Raw genomic sequence first — 13,793 nt, forward strand, 5'->3', positions numbered from 1 at the left:
GGCGTACCTGGCGCCTCCGCGCCCTATCATCAGTCAACCCATCCACGCGCAAGCGCACAGTGCGCGTGCGCGTCGATCCGTTTTTGCATCAACAGGCCAAAAGACCCGAGAGTTATGCCAACTCTGGGCCCCTTTTGTGCCTCTGGCCCAGCTCATCCGCACGGACGTGCACCGTACGCGTCCGCGCCCATTCTCAATTCACTTATCTACGTGTAAGCGCGGATGGCGCTTCTGCGCCCCTTCCTTATTCTCCCACCCACGCGGACGCGCACGGTGCGCGCACGCGTGGTTTCGAAAAATTCACTTACCCAGGGACGCGAAAGCCCTAGCGCAGTCGCACCCCCAATCCTTCCCTCTTCTCCAACGTTCCATTTCTTCTTCTCTTTCCCCATAACCGGCTCTATAACCACCGCGCCGGCGAGCATCCCGCAACCGTCGCCGTCATTACAACCCCCTCTCTTCTTCCCTCGCTCCTTCTTTCTTGCCCTCTCTTTCTCATTCCATTCTCTCCTCTCTGTCTCACCCATTCTCACCCCCTGCTCTACCGCCAACGACGGCCGCGACTCCATTGTCGCTGGTAAGCCCCCATCGTGACCACCAACCCTCAGCTGGTCACATTTCTTCCTCTCTCCATCACTCGTCTGCTCTATTCAGTTTCTACTTCCCAGGTATCTGTCTTCCCCTGTTCTGTTTCCTTTACTGTTTTACGTTAATTTTGTTTATTAGTTTAGTTTGATTAGTTTAATTAGGTGGTTAGAGAATCTGGGCTGAGTAGTGGATTTAGGCTTCTTTGAATTTGTGCTGCTGTTTGAAATTATTCTATTTTATTTTATTTGCCCTGTGCCAATTCGGATTGTTGATGCTAAATGTTGCTTCCCTCATGACTACTAGTTGCCTAATTGCTCATTGCTATTTGTTGCTATATATTGGCTTACATACCTATTTCATATGAATTCATATCTGGATTTTGTCTTTAATTGTAATGCATCCATATGGAACCTGATTTGATTGTTTGATTTTGGGAAATGGCCAATTTACTGCTGAAATACTGCCGGATTTTTCCTAACAATATCTTATGAATCAACATTGTTTCACTTGATGCAACAAACTTCTATTTGACGATTTCTGTGTCAATAGGATTTTGTTTGTTAAATGGTTTTGGAGACTCCTCAAGAACATGTTTACAGGTTTTGGTCATGCTTATTATATTCTTTGCTTGATTACAATGTTGATTTACATCTATGCATTGGATAGTTTGGGTAAATTTTCAGATTGACCATAAACTTGGTTTTCATTTGAAATTGAGTCCCATTTGCTTGCTTTCACAAGGTTGATGATTTCTTCCACCTATGTGGCTAATGTAACTCATTTTCTCTATACCCAAAGTGCCTTTAGTCACATGGTGCATAAATTTTCAACTCTTATCTCAACCTTGTGACCTTCATACCTCATTGAAATTTGGTGTTTGAATTTCATTTATGTGCATTATTCATTGAAGTTTTAATTTTACAAACACCAATTCATACAATTCTAGTGATCTTCGCATTGACTGATGACTTGTTTTCATACTGGTTGCTTTTTGGCAATGTTGTATTTCATCATCAATGACTATATGCAATTCATGGTTGTGAGTATGCTTGCATCCATACTTTGTACACTTCTTTTAATTGAGCTGATAATTGTCATATCACTGATTTTTGAACTAATTTCTAACTCTAACTTGATTAACCAACTGATTTTCTTCCTCTCTCCATAACCCTTTTTAATCATTCTTTTGAATATGGCATTTCTTAGGCTCAATGAACAAGTAATGTGCAATTGTGGTTTAAATTCTTGGTTTGTGACTTGGTTTGAATTTTGAATTCTGTTACTTGCATTCCAAGAATTCTATTTTCTTCACTCACTTCATGAATGTGTTTTACTTTGAGTGCTTTATATCTACTTGGCTAATTGCTTATATCATATCATAACTATTTTTCAGGATGTCAGACAAGGGAAAAGCTATAGCCACTACTTCAAAGAAGAAGAAGCACTCTACCCCCCTTCGCCTTATGCTAATTATGCTAAGAATCTCCTGAATGAAGTGGACAAGGAGAATCAGCTACTCCCATCCACTGACCCAATCAAATTTTCCAACCTCTACTGTGAGCTTCGCTTCCCTAAATTCCAAAAGACGAACCTGAACATTGAAAAGAAGCTGGTCCTTCCCAATGATGTGAGACGCGCCATAAATACCCGCATTCTGGAGTTGGGATTGGACTTTGTTGACAGAGATTTGGGGAGGATAAACACTTCATGGGTGAGAAAATTCTAGTGCAACTTCTTCCGTGCCACTCTTGATTCGGTCCAAGTGCGGGGTAGAGAGATTCTGATCACCGAGGCTGCTATCAGGGAGGCATTGCTTTGCTGACCTCATACTGATGACACATGTGCCTATCAGCAGGCAGAGATGGCTATCCACTGCATGACTTTTGACTATGAGGCGCTAAGCGCGTGATTGCCACACCTGACGCCCCTTGGGTGATGGATTCTGGGAACAAGAAACCCAAGGAGATGCGTTTCACTTATCTGTCGAGAGAGGCTAAGACTTGGCAGCATATATTCGCCCATTACGTCTTGCCCACCACTCACTTCTTAGAGATTCCGATGGATATGCTAGTTCTGATTGGTTGTGTGATGGAGGAGAAGGAGGTAGACTTCTCCCGGCTGATCAGGCAGAGTATGTGGCGAACTCATATCCGTGGCCTGCTACCATTCTCTACCTTGGTCACCAGCATGATTGAGCTGGCTGATGTCCCGTGGGAGGATGATGATGTGACATCACCACCCCCAGATGATGACGACAAGGAGGTTACTATTCCATGGGGTGGATGGGTGCACGAGAAGCCCCCACCCAGATGCCGTTCTTGAGCAGCAGCAGGACCCCCTCTACTTCAGCAGTCGTAGCATCCTTACCACCACCTCCTGCACCTGAGCCGACTTACCTGTTGGTGCAGCGCCTGTTTCGCTTCATGGAGCGCAGCTAGTGTCGTATCATGTGACGTCTCGACTGCATAGATCAGGTGTTTGTCTCACAGGGTATTGAGCTACCTCCGCTCCCAGACTCTCCAGCCTCCGACGAACAGGATCAGGAGGAGGAGCATGTAGAGGAGCCGACTCAATAGGAGGCACCACCAGAGACACAGGCCACCACAGAGGCTCAGCAGCCCCCTGAGGACTCACAGCCAGTACCACAGCCTGAGCCACATCCTGACCCACAGCCCAGCGCGACTGTTGACCCCCATCCCGAGCTTCAGTAGTAGCATCGAGGACGATGCTTCATCCTAAAGTGTGGGGAGGTCACCGCTCATAACCGGTGAATAGCATTTATGTGGTGAATTTTTAAACATTTATCCTCTAGTTTCTGCTACTTTATTTTATTTCACATTTTATCCTTACACTTTATCTTTGTGATCATTTTGGGATTACTGTACATATTTGTCATTGTGGATACCCTTATTTTGGTTCTTGTACACTTTTAGTATATATATGTTGCATCTTGGCTTTTGATTGTGACTAGAAAAATATTTTGGATTGTTAAAACCTAGTTGACCCTTTTTGTATAAGAATTGTGTTTTGATTAAAAAGGGGCGTAAACTAGGGAAAATTGTGTTTTAAAATTTTCTAAATCACAACCTTACATTAGAATAAGCTTAGTCAATATAATGAAAATTTTCAAGAATTCCATCTCTAAAGCACCACTCCAATTGGTTGAAAATTTTTTTTAGAACTTGCTTGAATAATACAATTGTGGATCATGTTTTGAGCAAAGAACACAAGCATGAGAGATTTGAGCCTAATTGTGTGGTTACATCATATAACCACTTATTTTCATTCTTGTGTGCATTATTCTCTTCCTATGATTGTAATCTTTGATTTGCTTGATTCTTTATGTCCATTATTTTGTGTATATAAGCATTTATATGATTGAGGCCATTGTTCAAATAGCTCACTTACCCAAATAGCCTACCTTTTATCTTCTATTGCTAGCCAATTTTGAGCCTATGCTTAACCCATTTATTCTTAATCGTAGCACATTACAAGCCTAAGTGAAAAACAATAAATGTCCCTTGTTTGGATCTTTGATTATCTTAGGCTAGTGAGAGTGTTCATCATTAGAATTTAGGAAAGTTGGGTACATTGGGTAAAGATAAAAGTGTGTGTGTATTTATGTTGAAAATCTTAGGAATTGAGTATATACTCATGTATTAATCATGTGTAAACCATATGCATTGATGTTCTTATATATATATATATATATATATATATATATATATATATATATATATATATATATATATATAAAACTCTTTGAAACAAAAAGGGGACAAAAATGCCCCAAGGTTCAAAGTTTAATAATAATCAATGCATATGTGTGATGATCAAAAGGAAATACATGAGTGTGTAGAAAAAGTGAAGAATGGATAGCTAGGTTTGTTTAGAGTTGTATAGGTTGTCATATGTTAGGTATGAAGTTTAAGTTAATCAAAGATTCAAACCTTAAGCTCACTTGACCATATGCATTCTACCTTGACCCTAGCCCCATTACAACCTATGGGAAAGTCCTCATGATATTTGTATGCATGCATAGAATAATTGTTGATTGTTAGATGAAAAAAAAATCTTAGAAAGCATGATTAGGAGAGAATTGAGTGAATCAACCCCATACACTTGAGTGCCTAGAGCGGATACACATCCGGTGAGGGTTCGAATGCTCCATTACATGTTTCCACCCATGATCATCTTTTCTTGCAAGTTTGTGAATTCTTTCAATGATTCAATCCAATTGTGGTTTGCTTGATTGCTATTGCCTTAGCCCTTGTGCTTGCATATGTATTCTTGGAGATTGATTTATTTTGACTAAACCATTACATTCATGTAAATAAGTTGCATATAGATAGATTGTATTTAGTTAGTTTGCATTGAATGAATGTTGATACCCTTTGCTTCTTTCTTTATTTTAGCATGAGGACATGCTTAGTTTAAGTGTGGGGAGATTTGATAAACCCCGATTTCATGGTTTATCTTGTGCTTATTTTAGGGGATTTTATCACCTTTTTCACATTTATTCAATGAAATAGCATGGTTTTGTAATTCCCCCTTGAATTGTGCTTAAGTGTAAAAACATGCTTTTTAGGCCCTTAAATTGGTAATTTTGATTCACTTTAATTCCATTTGATGCCTTGATGTGTTAAATGATTTCAGGTTCATAAGGCAAGTATTCCATGGAAGAAATGAGGAGAAAATCATACAAAGTGGAGAATGCATGAAGAAACAAAGATTGGAAATGCATCAACGGGCGCATATGCGTACGAGGCGCGCACACGCCAAAGTGATTTCGCGTAAGGACGCGCACGCGTACATGCCGCATACGCGCGGATGAAGAAATAGCCAATCGACGCGCACGCGCACATGGCGCGTACGTGCCGATACTCTCACGTGACCCACTTAAAAGCAAAATGCTGGGGGCGATTTCTGAGCTGCCCAGGCCCAAATCCAACTTGTTTCTGAGTGTATTTCATGCAGAATTGAAGTCCAAGCAAGGGGGAGCAATTAGTTAGTCAACATGAGCCTTTAGTTAGTTTTCTAGAGAGAGAAGCTCCCTTTTCTCTCTAGAATTAGGTTAGGATTAGGTTAGATTGTCATGGATCCATGTTTAATTCCTTGCTTTCATCTTGTTTCATCTTGTTTCTTCTCTCATGTCTACATCTTGATTTTCTTAATTGTAATGCTAATTTCTCATTTTGCTATCTTGTTTGTGATGATGAACTCATGTTAGATTTGGTTTACAATTAATGTAATTTGATGTTGATGTTTCTTTCATGTTGATCTTGCTTGCTATTATTGATTTCTTGCTTATGAAGTTATGGGCTTCCTTAATTTTAGCATTTTGTGATGTTTACTTTATTGCACATTAGGTGTTTGATATAATGCTTCCTATAATTTTTTGAGTAGTTCTCTTGACCCTTGGCCTAGGCTAAGGGGGTTGAGTGATCTTGAGTCCTTGGGTTTTGTTGAATTGGTAATTTTAGAACCCTTGGGGATCAATTTGATAACCATTGACTCTAGCCTACTACTAAGTCAATTAGTAGCTAGGTTGGTACTTATGGATTGATGTTGATCAAGCCATTTGACGTACTCCAAGCCTAGGAGTAGACATTACATACTTAAGGCTTTAGAGAGTAAACCTAATGAGCTCGGTTCCGCATAATTATCAATGTTTGAATTGCGACAAGGATAGTGACCTCAACTACCTAAGTCTTAGCCAAGAGTCCCTTATCTTGCTTGTTTAATTGCTTAATTGATTCACTTTTCTTGCCATTTATTTTATTGCCCCTTTTATCAACCAAACCCCCTTTTAGCCCTTGCATTCTCATAGCTATAATTGACCACTTCATTGTTATCCTCGTGAGATGATCCGGAGTCTAAATACTTCGGTAATTTTTCATTGGGGTTTCTACTTGTGACAAAATACATAATCTTAATTTGATGTGAGAGTTGTTTGTTGGTTTGGAGCTATGCTTACAACGAAATTCTTCTTTCTATAAGAGAAATTCCTAACCGACAACGATCACTTCGACCATCAAAAACCAGAAATAATTTATAGGCAACATTATAATCCTTTCATGTCACTTGCAATAAAACCAGAAACAGCTGTTGGTACCAAAAATTCCCACATAATAATAGCAAATACAACACAGAACAATCAAACTGCAAAAGTAGTGTTGAAACTCTATGTTCATATGAGGTCACTCTATTTCTAAAATCATATATGTCGAGATGTAGAAGGCATATAGTAAGCTGCTTCCTTCCGAAAAGTAACATTTTGTGACAATAGAATTGCCTAAACCAGCCAAAATAAGAACTTCAATACAAAGTGGAAACAAGATGAAGGAATGAAAAACCTTCTTACCGGGCAAGACAAGTATGTCCACTTTGAAACACAAGGGCATTGAAAGGAGTGATCGCAAAGTGTAGTGAGTATTCCACTTCTATCCGGAACATAAAAAGGTTGCACAATTAACCAAAAAATTATAACATGTGCTTTAACAATAGGACAAGTTGTGGAGAAAATTACCTTTGGAACTGCATTCCTTTGCCCTTCTGAGCACTAATCACAAGAACCTTCTGAGCACAAATAAAAAACCCCATAACATGAAAAAGGATAAAAATTCAAAGGGGGGAAGAAAAATAAAGAAAGAAAGAAGACACACCCTACAACAAGGCGACAAGAGAAAGAAAGAAAGAAAGAGAAAAATTAAAGAGGGAGTAGAGTAGAATAATAATGGAAGGGGAGAGAAAGAAAGAGGAAAAAAGGAAACAGAAAAAAATGAACAAGAATGGAAGAGGGAGTTAGGGGGTGTTGGAAGTGGCTGATCTCACAGGCCTGAAAGTCCTTACAACAACCCCAATTGGCTTCTATTTCTATCTATTGCACTAGATCTATGTATCTAATAAACCAAGAGCTAAGAAAAATTATCATGAGCAAAAGAAAAACATAAAAATATATATAAACATAAATTAAAAAAAAGGGCTCATATAGAAAGGAAAAAGTCAAAATAAGAAGTAAAGAAAGACAAGTGGAACTTCTTGTTTGCAGAACAATAGAGATACAAAGAGGAAAAATAAATTTGGTGCAATTTTCATTCTCTATTTTACTGTTATTTTTTTTCTTTGTTCATCCAAAGTTTGATAAGATTACTTGCTGCAGACATCTCACTTCCGAACTCCAATGAGCTTGGCATGGAGCACCTGCTGTACATCTCTTCCGTTCAAATAATTTATAACTTTGTCATCTACGCACACATCGATGCTCTCATTTTCTTTCTGTTTGGCTATAGGAAGGGAAAAAAACTCAAGTAAAAAGGAACAAAAAAAATCAAGTAAAAAAAACTAAAGTAAAAAGGGAATCTGATATTAATCCGTGAGACCAAAAAAACTCAGCCCTTGAATTGAAGTCAGTGGCATATTCTACAAGTGGATTACCCAACTGCAATAATGCAAAGAGACCCTTTAAGCATTAATATTATTAGCAATATCTAAGAATGAAAGGCAGAAAGAAGCATAGTTTATAAATATATTTGGTAAATAAATTGTATATTACTTACAGCTATGCCTTTCAGATTGAATATCTTCTCCTTTTTGTAAATAAAGGGCTCCTGACATGGATTCATTTGCTCCTGGAAAAGCCATCTTCTTTATTTCACCTATACCTACCCTAAAAAATCACACTACAAAATCTTCTCAATAATATGAAGAAAAATTCTGGTCTTGATCAGCTTCCAGATGGTGTTTGTGTTAGGGAAAAATCTGAAAATGAAAAGACAATGAAATATTGAAATTTTTGGGAAATCTATCTATCTCATTATAGCATATTTTTTCAACTTAGTTCACAACATTTATATTGTTAGCTTCTAAAATAGTTTCATTTGCTTCTAATATTATAGCATAGTATGCACTCTATGTCAAAGAACAATTTCAATAGCTACACGCTGGATAAAACTAAGTTCAATTAGCACACTGTAGCGATTTTCTATTTCATCATTCCTACACATGTCAAATCACGATTTTGGGATTTCAACGAAAGAAATATGCAAAGAAAGCAACAAACGTTTAAGGAGAAGAAACGGTACCTGATGAAGAGGAGGCGATGGAGATGGTGGAGGTAGGGCCCGCACCAGCGAATGAGGTCATCGAAGGAGATGTGATTGGGAACGGTGAGAATGAAGACAAGAGAAGAGTGAGAGCTAAGGCTTGGGATCGAGGAGTGAGAGGAGCTCCGGAACAAGTGGAGAACCCCTCTTCGCTCCCTAAATTTAGGGCTCGAATCTTCATCGTTCTCGGAGAAAGTCACCACCAGAGAGACTTGCGATGAGGGAGTCACCACCAAAGAGAATCACCACCGAAGAAGCAGCGATGGTGGGAGTGCCGGAAGAGAGATTGACAACGGAGGCATCGCGAGCGCCGGCGATGTTCTTTGGAGGGCTGGAGTTCTTCGCGGAGTGCTGGGGTGAGGACTGGGGTTCTTCAAAGCTTTTAGGGTTCTGGCCTTCTGGGTTCTTTAAAGAGAAAAGGGGTTTTGAATGATGAAGGAGATAAGCAGCGTTTTGATTGAGGAAGTAAAATAGAGCGTTTTATTTTGTATGAGGACCTTTTGGCCACGCTTTTAAAGCGTGCCAAAAGAGTACCAGGATATATGGCCACGTTTTCTAAGCGTGGCCGTAATGAAACCCTCTCGCCACGCTTTTAAACCGTCTTTGTTTCTCTCTATGGCCACGCTTTTGAAGTGTGGCAGAAAAAAAACCTTTTGGCCACGCTTTTAAAGCGTGCCAAAAGAGTACCAGGATATGGCCTCATTTTATAAGCATGGCCGTAATGAAACCCTATCGCCACGCTTTTAAAACGTCACTCTTTCTCTCTAGGGCCACGCTTTTGAAGCGTGGCAGAAAAAAATGTGGCCGTTTCTGCAATCAATTGCCACCCTTCCAAAAGCGTGGCCGTTGACCCTTTTCACCACGTTTTTGAAGCGTGGCAAGAAAAAACGTGGCCAAATCTCTATTCAATCACCACCCTCACAAAAGCGTGGTCATTGACCACTTTTGGCCACGCTTTTAAAGCGTGGCAAAAAAAGCGTGGCCATAGGCCTTTTTTCTTGTAGTAACCGGCAAGTGCACTGGGTCGTATCAAGTAATAACTCACGGTGAGTGGGTATCGATCCCACGAGAATTAATGGATTAAGCAATCAATCGTCAATCGATTAATCTAGTCAGACAATCAAATTAAGGTTTCGAAAACTTTGAAACACAAACAGCAATAAAATAAAGCAAGGCAGTGAGTGACGTAAAGATAATATGATTAAGAAAATTAAGGTTTCGGAGATATTAAAATTTCGGATTAATATTTTTAACTTTCCACCTTAATCATGCAAAGATTGTTTTATGGCAAATCATTAGTAATCAAATCTCAATCTCTTGGTGAGTTAATTTCTCTTTAACCTAATTAATCGCTAATCTCTTAGTCAATTATTTAAGGAAAAGAGTTGAAGAACGTTCACTGATTTATAAAACCACACAATTCATTAGAATCTTTCCTGGTTGATTTTATGTCACTTATCAATCCAGTTTCAAAACTTAAGAATTGTGAGAATCAATTTTCAAGCTTAATTCAATTAATCAACTTTTCTAAGAGTTTAAGAGAATTCAAATCAAAGAAGAATGGTTTCTCAATATATTCAAACCCTTTAAGATGAAGAACGAAAACCTTTTCTTAAGAAGAAATTAATTTCATAAATTAAAGGTAGAAAAGCTAATGTATTAAACCATGGGATTAATAAAGCTCTTAACCTTAACCGTGGAGAATTAGAAACTCATGTTTTTCAGAAAATCTTTAAGAAATTAAAATTGTAAATTTTCCAAGAGGAGAGAGTAAGAGAAAATATGAAGACTCCCAACTTTGTGAGTGATCTCACTTATTTATACTAAAATTCTTACTAATTCGAATTCGAATTCAAATTCTAAAACTAATCTTATCTAAGATAGCTTCCTAATTTAAATTAAAAAAATCTAAATAATATCTTTTTCTAATTAAAAAAATAAAATATAAATTAAATACATGAGGCTGCATTGCTGAGGGTGTGGGGACCACCCCTGGGTGCATGAACTAGTGCCAAACTTGAAGTCGTGGTGTTTGGCGCCATGGTTGCTTCCCGGACTGGCGCTGAATGCCAATGTCACGGCGTTTAGCGCTATGATGCTAGAAAGACAGTATGACTTATTATATATTGTTGGAAAGTTTTGGAAGTTGGATTTCTAATGCCGCTGAGACTGCATCATTTGAACTTCTGTAGCTCAGGTTATACTTGTTAGAGTGTGAAGAGGTCAGTGTTGACAGCATCCACGAATTCTTTTTGTACTTGTCTTCAATTCTTGGTTTTTCCTTGTGCTTTTGGTTCTCTTTTCCTATAATTTTCGTACAAGAATCATGAAATCAAGAAAATCAAAGTACTAATAGAATAGTCTTGAAACTCATATAATTTCCAAGTAAAAGTTATGAATTTTCTATGAGAAATGCCCAAGAAAAGTGCTTAAGATGCAGATGTATCACAACACAAAACTTAAGCTCTTGCTTGTCCTCAACCAAGCAAAAGATTAACTTTTTTTATTTTTGAATTTTTTGGAAAAAAGATTAATTTTTTTAGTTTCAAAATTTGAAAATAAAAAGTTTTCATCTTTTTTTCTTGCCTTCCTAATATTTCTAGACTTTATTTTATTTTTCTATTTTAAATAAAAAATTTAATTTTTAAATTTAAAAATTCAAAAAAATGAAAAATTTTGTCTTTTGAAATCCTAAATTTTTTGTAAGAATTTTTTTTATTTTTTTATTCACCGGATATGCTATTTTTTCACAAATATAGAATAAATTAGTTTTAAAAATTCAAACTTTTTAAATTTTTGTTGATTGGATATTTTTGAAAATCTTTATTTTTCAAATTTTTGGTAAAAAGATTATGTTTTTAGTTTCAAAAATTAAAAATAAAAAGTTTTCATCTTTTTTTCTTGTCTTCCAAATATTTCTAGCCTTTATTTTATTTTTCTATTCTAAATAAAAAATTTAATTTTTAAATTTAAATAAAAAATTTTGTCTTTTGAAATCTTAAATTTTTTTCAACAATATTTTTTTATTTTTTAATCACCGGATAGTGCTATTTTTTCATAAATATAGAATAAATTCGTTTTAAAAATATAAACTTTTTAAATTTTTTATGATTGGATATTTTTGAAAAAATTTATTTTTTAACTTTTTGGTAAAAAGATTATTTTTTTTAGTTTCAAAATTTAAAAATAGAAAGTTTTCATCTTTTTTTCTTGTCTTCCTAATATTTCTGGACTTTGTTTTATTTTTCTATTTTAAATAAAAAAAATTAATTTTTAAATTTAAAAATTCAAAAAAATAAAAAATTTTGTCTTTTGAAATCCTAAATTTTTTTTCAAGAATATATATATATATTTTATTCATCAGATAGTGCTATTTTTTCACAAATATAGAATAAATTAGTTTTAAAAATTTAAACTTTTTAAATTTTTGTTGATTGGATATTTTGAAAATATTTATTTTTCAATATTTAAATAAAAAGTTTTCATCTTTTTTTCTTGTCTTCCTAATATTTCTGGACTTTATTTTATTTTTCTATTTTAAATAAAAAATTTAATTTTTAAATTAAAAATTCAAAAAAATAAAAAAATTTGTCTTTTGAAATCCTAAATTTTTTTCAAGAATATTTTTTATACACTGGATAGTGCTATTTTTTCACAAATATAGAATAAATTAGTTTTAAAAATTTAAACTTTTTAAATTTTTATTGATTGGTTATTTTTGGAAATATTTATTTTTCAACTTTTTGGTAAAAAGATTTTTTTTTGTATCAAATTTTGAAAATAAAAAGTTTTCATCTTTTTTTTTATTCACTGGATAGTGCTATTCTTTCACGAATATAGAATAAATTAGTTTTAAAAATTTAAACTTTTAAATTTTTGTTGACTGGATATTTTTGAAAATCTTTATTTTTCAGCTTTTTGGTAAAAAGATTATTTTTTAGTTTCCAAATTTGAAAATAAAAAGTTATCATCTATTTTTCGTGTCTTTTTAATATTTCTGGACTTTATTTTATTTTTCTATTTTAAATAAAAAATTTTATTTTTAAATTTAAAAGTTCAAAAAAATAAAAATTTTGTCTTTTGAAATCCTAAATTTTTTGTAAGAATATTTTTTTTAATTTTTTATTCACCGGATATGCTATTTTTTCACAAATATAGAATAAATTAGTTTAAAAAATTTAAACATTTTAAATTTTTGTTGATTGGATATTTTTGAAATCTTTATTTTTCAACTTTTTGGTAAAAAGATTTTGTTTTTAGTTTCAAAATTAAAAAAAAATTCATCTTTTTTTCTTGTCTTTCTAATATTTCTGAATTTTATTTTATTTTTCTATTTTAATAAAAAACTTTGTCTTTTGAAATCAAAATTTTTTTTCAGAATATTTTTTTATTTTTTTATTCACTAGGTAGTGCTATTTTTTCACAAATATAGAATAAATTAGTTTTAAAAATTTAAACTTTTTAAATTTTTGTTGATTGAATATTTATGAAAATCTTTATTTTTCAACTTTTTGTTAAAAATATTATTTTTTAGTTTAAAAATTTAAAAATAAAAAGTTTTCATCTTTTTTTCTTGTCTTCCTAATATTTCTGGACTTTATTTTATTTTTCTATTTAAATAAAATTTTAATTTTAATTTAAAAATTCAAAAAAATAAAAAAATTTGTCTTTGAAATCCTAAATTTTTTTCAAGAATACTTTTTTATTTTTTATTAACTGTATAGTGCTATTTTTTCACAATATAGAATAAATTAGTTTTAAAAATTTAAATTTTTAAATTTTTGTTTCTTGGATATTTTTGAAATCTTTATTTTTCAGTTTTTTTGTAAAAAGATTATTTTTTTTGTTTCCAAATTTGAAAATAAAAATTTATCGTCTTTTTTCGTGTCTTTCTAATATTTCTGACTAATTTTATTTTTCTATTTTAAATAAAAATTTTATTTTTATTTAAAAATTCAAAAAAATAAAAATTTTGTCCTTTGAATCCTAAATTTTTTTAAGAATACTTTTTTTTTATTTTTTATTCCCGTATGCTATTTTTCACAAATATAAATAAATAGTTTTAAAAATTAAAATTTTAAATTGTTATGATATTTTGAC

The 13,793-nt window shown here is 34.1% G+C and overlaps 1 long non-coding RNA gene across 4 annotated transcripts in view; it reads right to left on the reverse strand.

Moving 5' to 3' along the window:
- The window catches only part of LOC112784644 (uncharacterized), a 34,073-nt gene extending 24,948 nt beyond the window's left edge, over window positions 1-9,125 (reverse strand). The window contains exons 1-4 of one of the 4 annotated variants that reach the window (XR_011878527.1): window positions 8,673-9,125; window positions 8,148-8,349; window positions 7,118-8,029; window positions 5,968-7,031 (exon numbers count right to left, since the gene is read on the reverse strand). This is a non-coding gene — a long non-coding RNA (uncharacterized lncRNA). Of the gene's footprint in view, window positions 1-5,967; window positions 8,030-8,147; window positions 8,350-8,672 lie in introns of those variants that run through there. The other 3 variants (XR_011878528.1, XR_011878526.1, XR_011878525.1) reach the window with 3 other exon arrangements.
- Window positions 9,126-13,793: the final 4,668 nt, after the last annotated feature.

Source organism: Arachis hypogaea, chromosome 20 (genome assembly GCF_003086295.3).
Source record: "Arachis hypogaea cultivar Tifrunner chromosome 20, arahy.Tifrunner.gnm2.J5K5, whole genome shotgun sequence".
Taxonomy (NCBI): domain Eukaryota; kingdom Viridiplantae; phylum Streptophyta; class Magnoliopsida; order Fabales; family Fabaceae; genus Arachis; species Arachis hypogaea.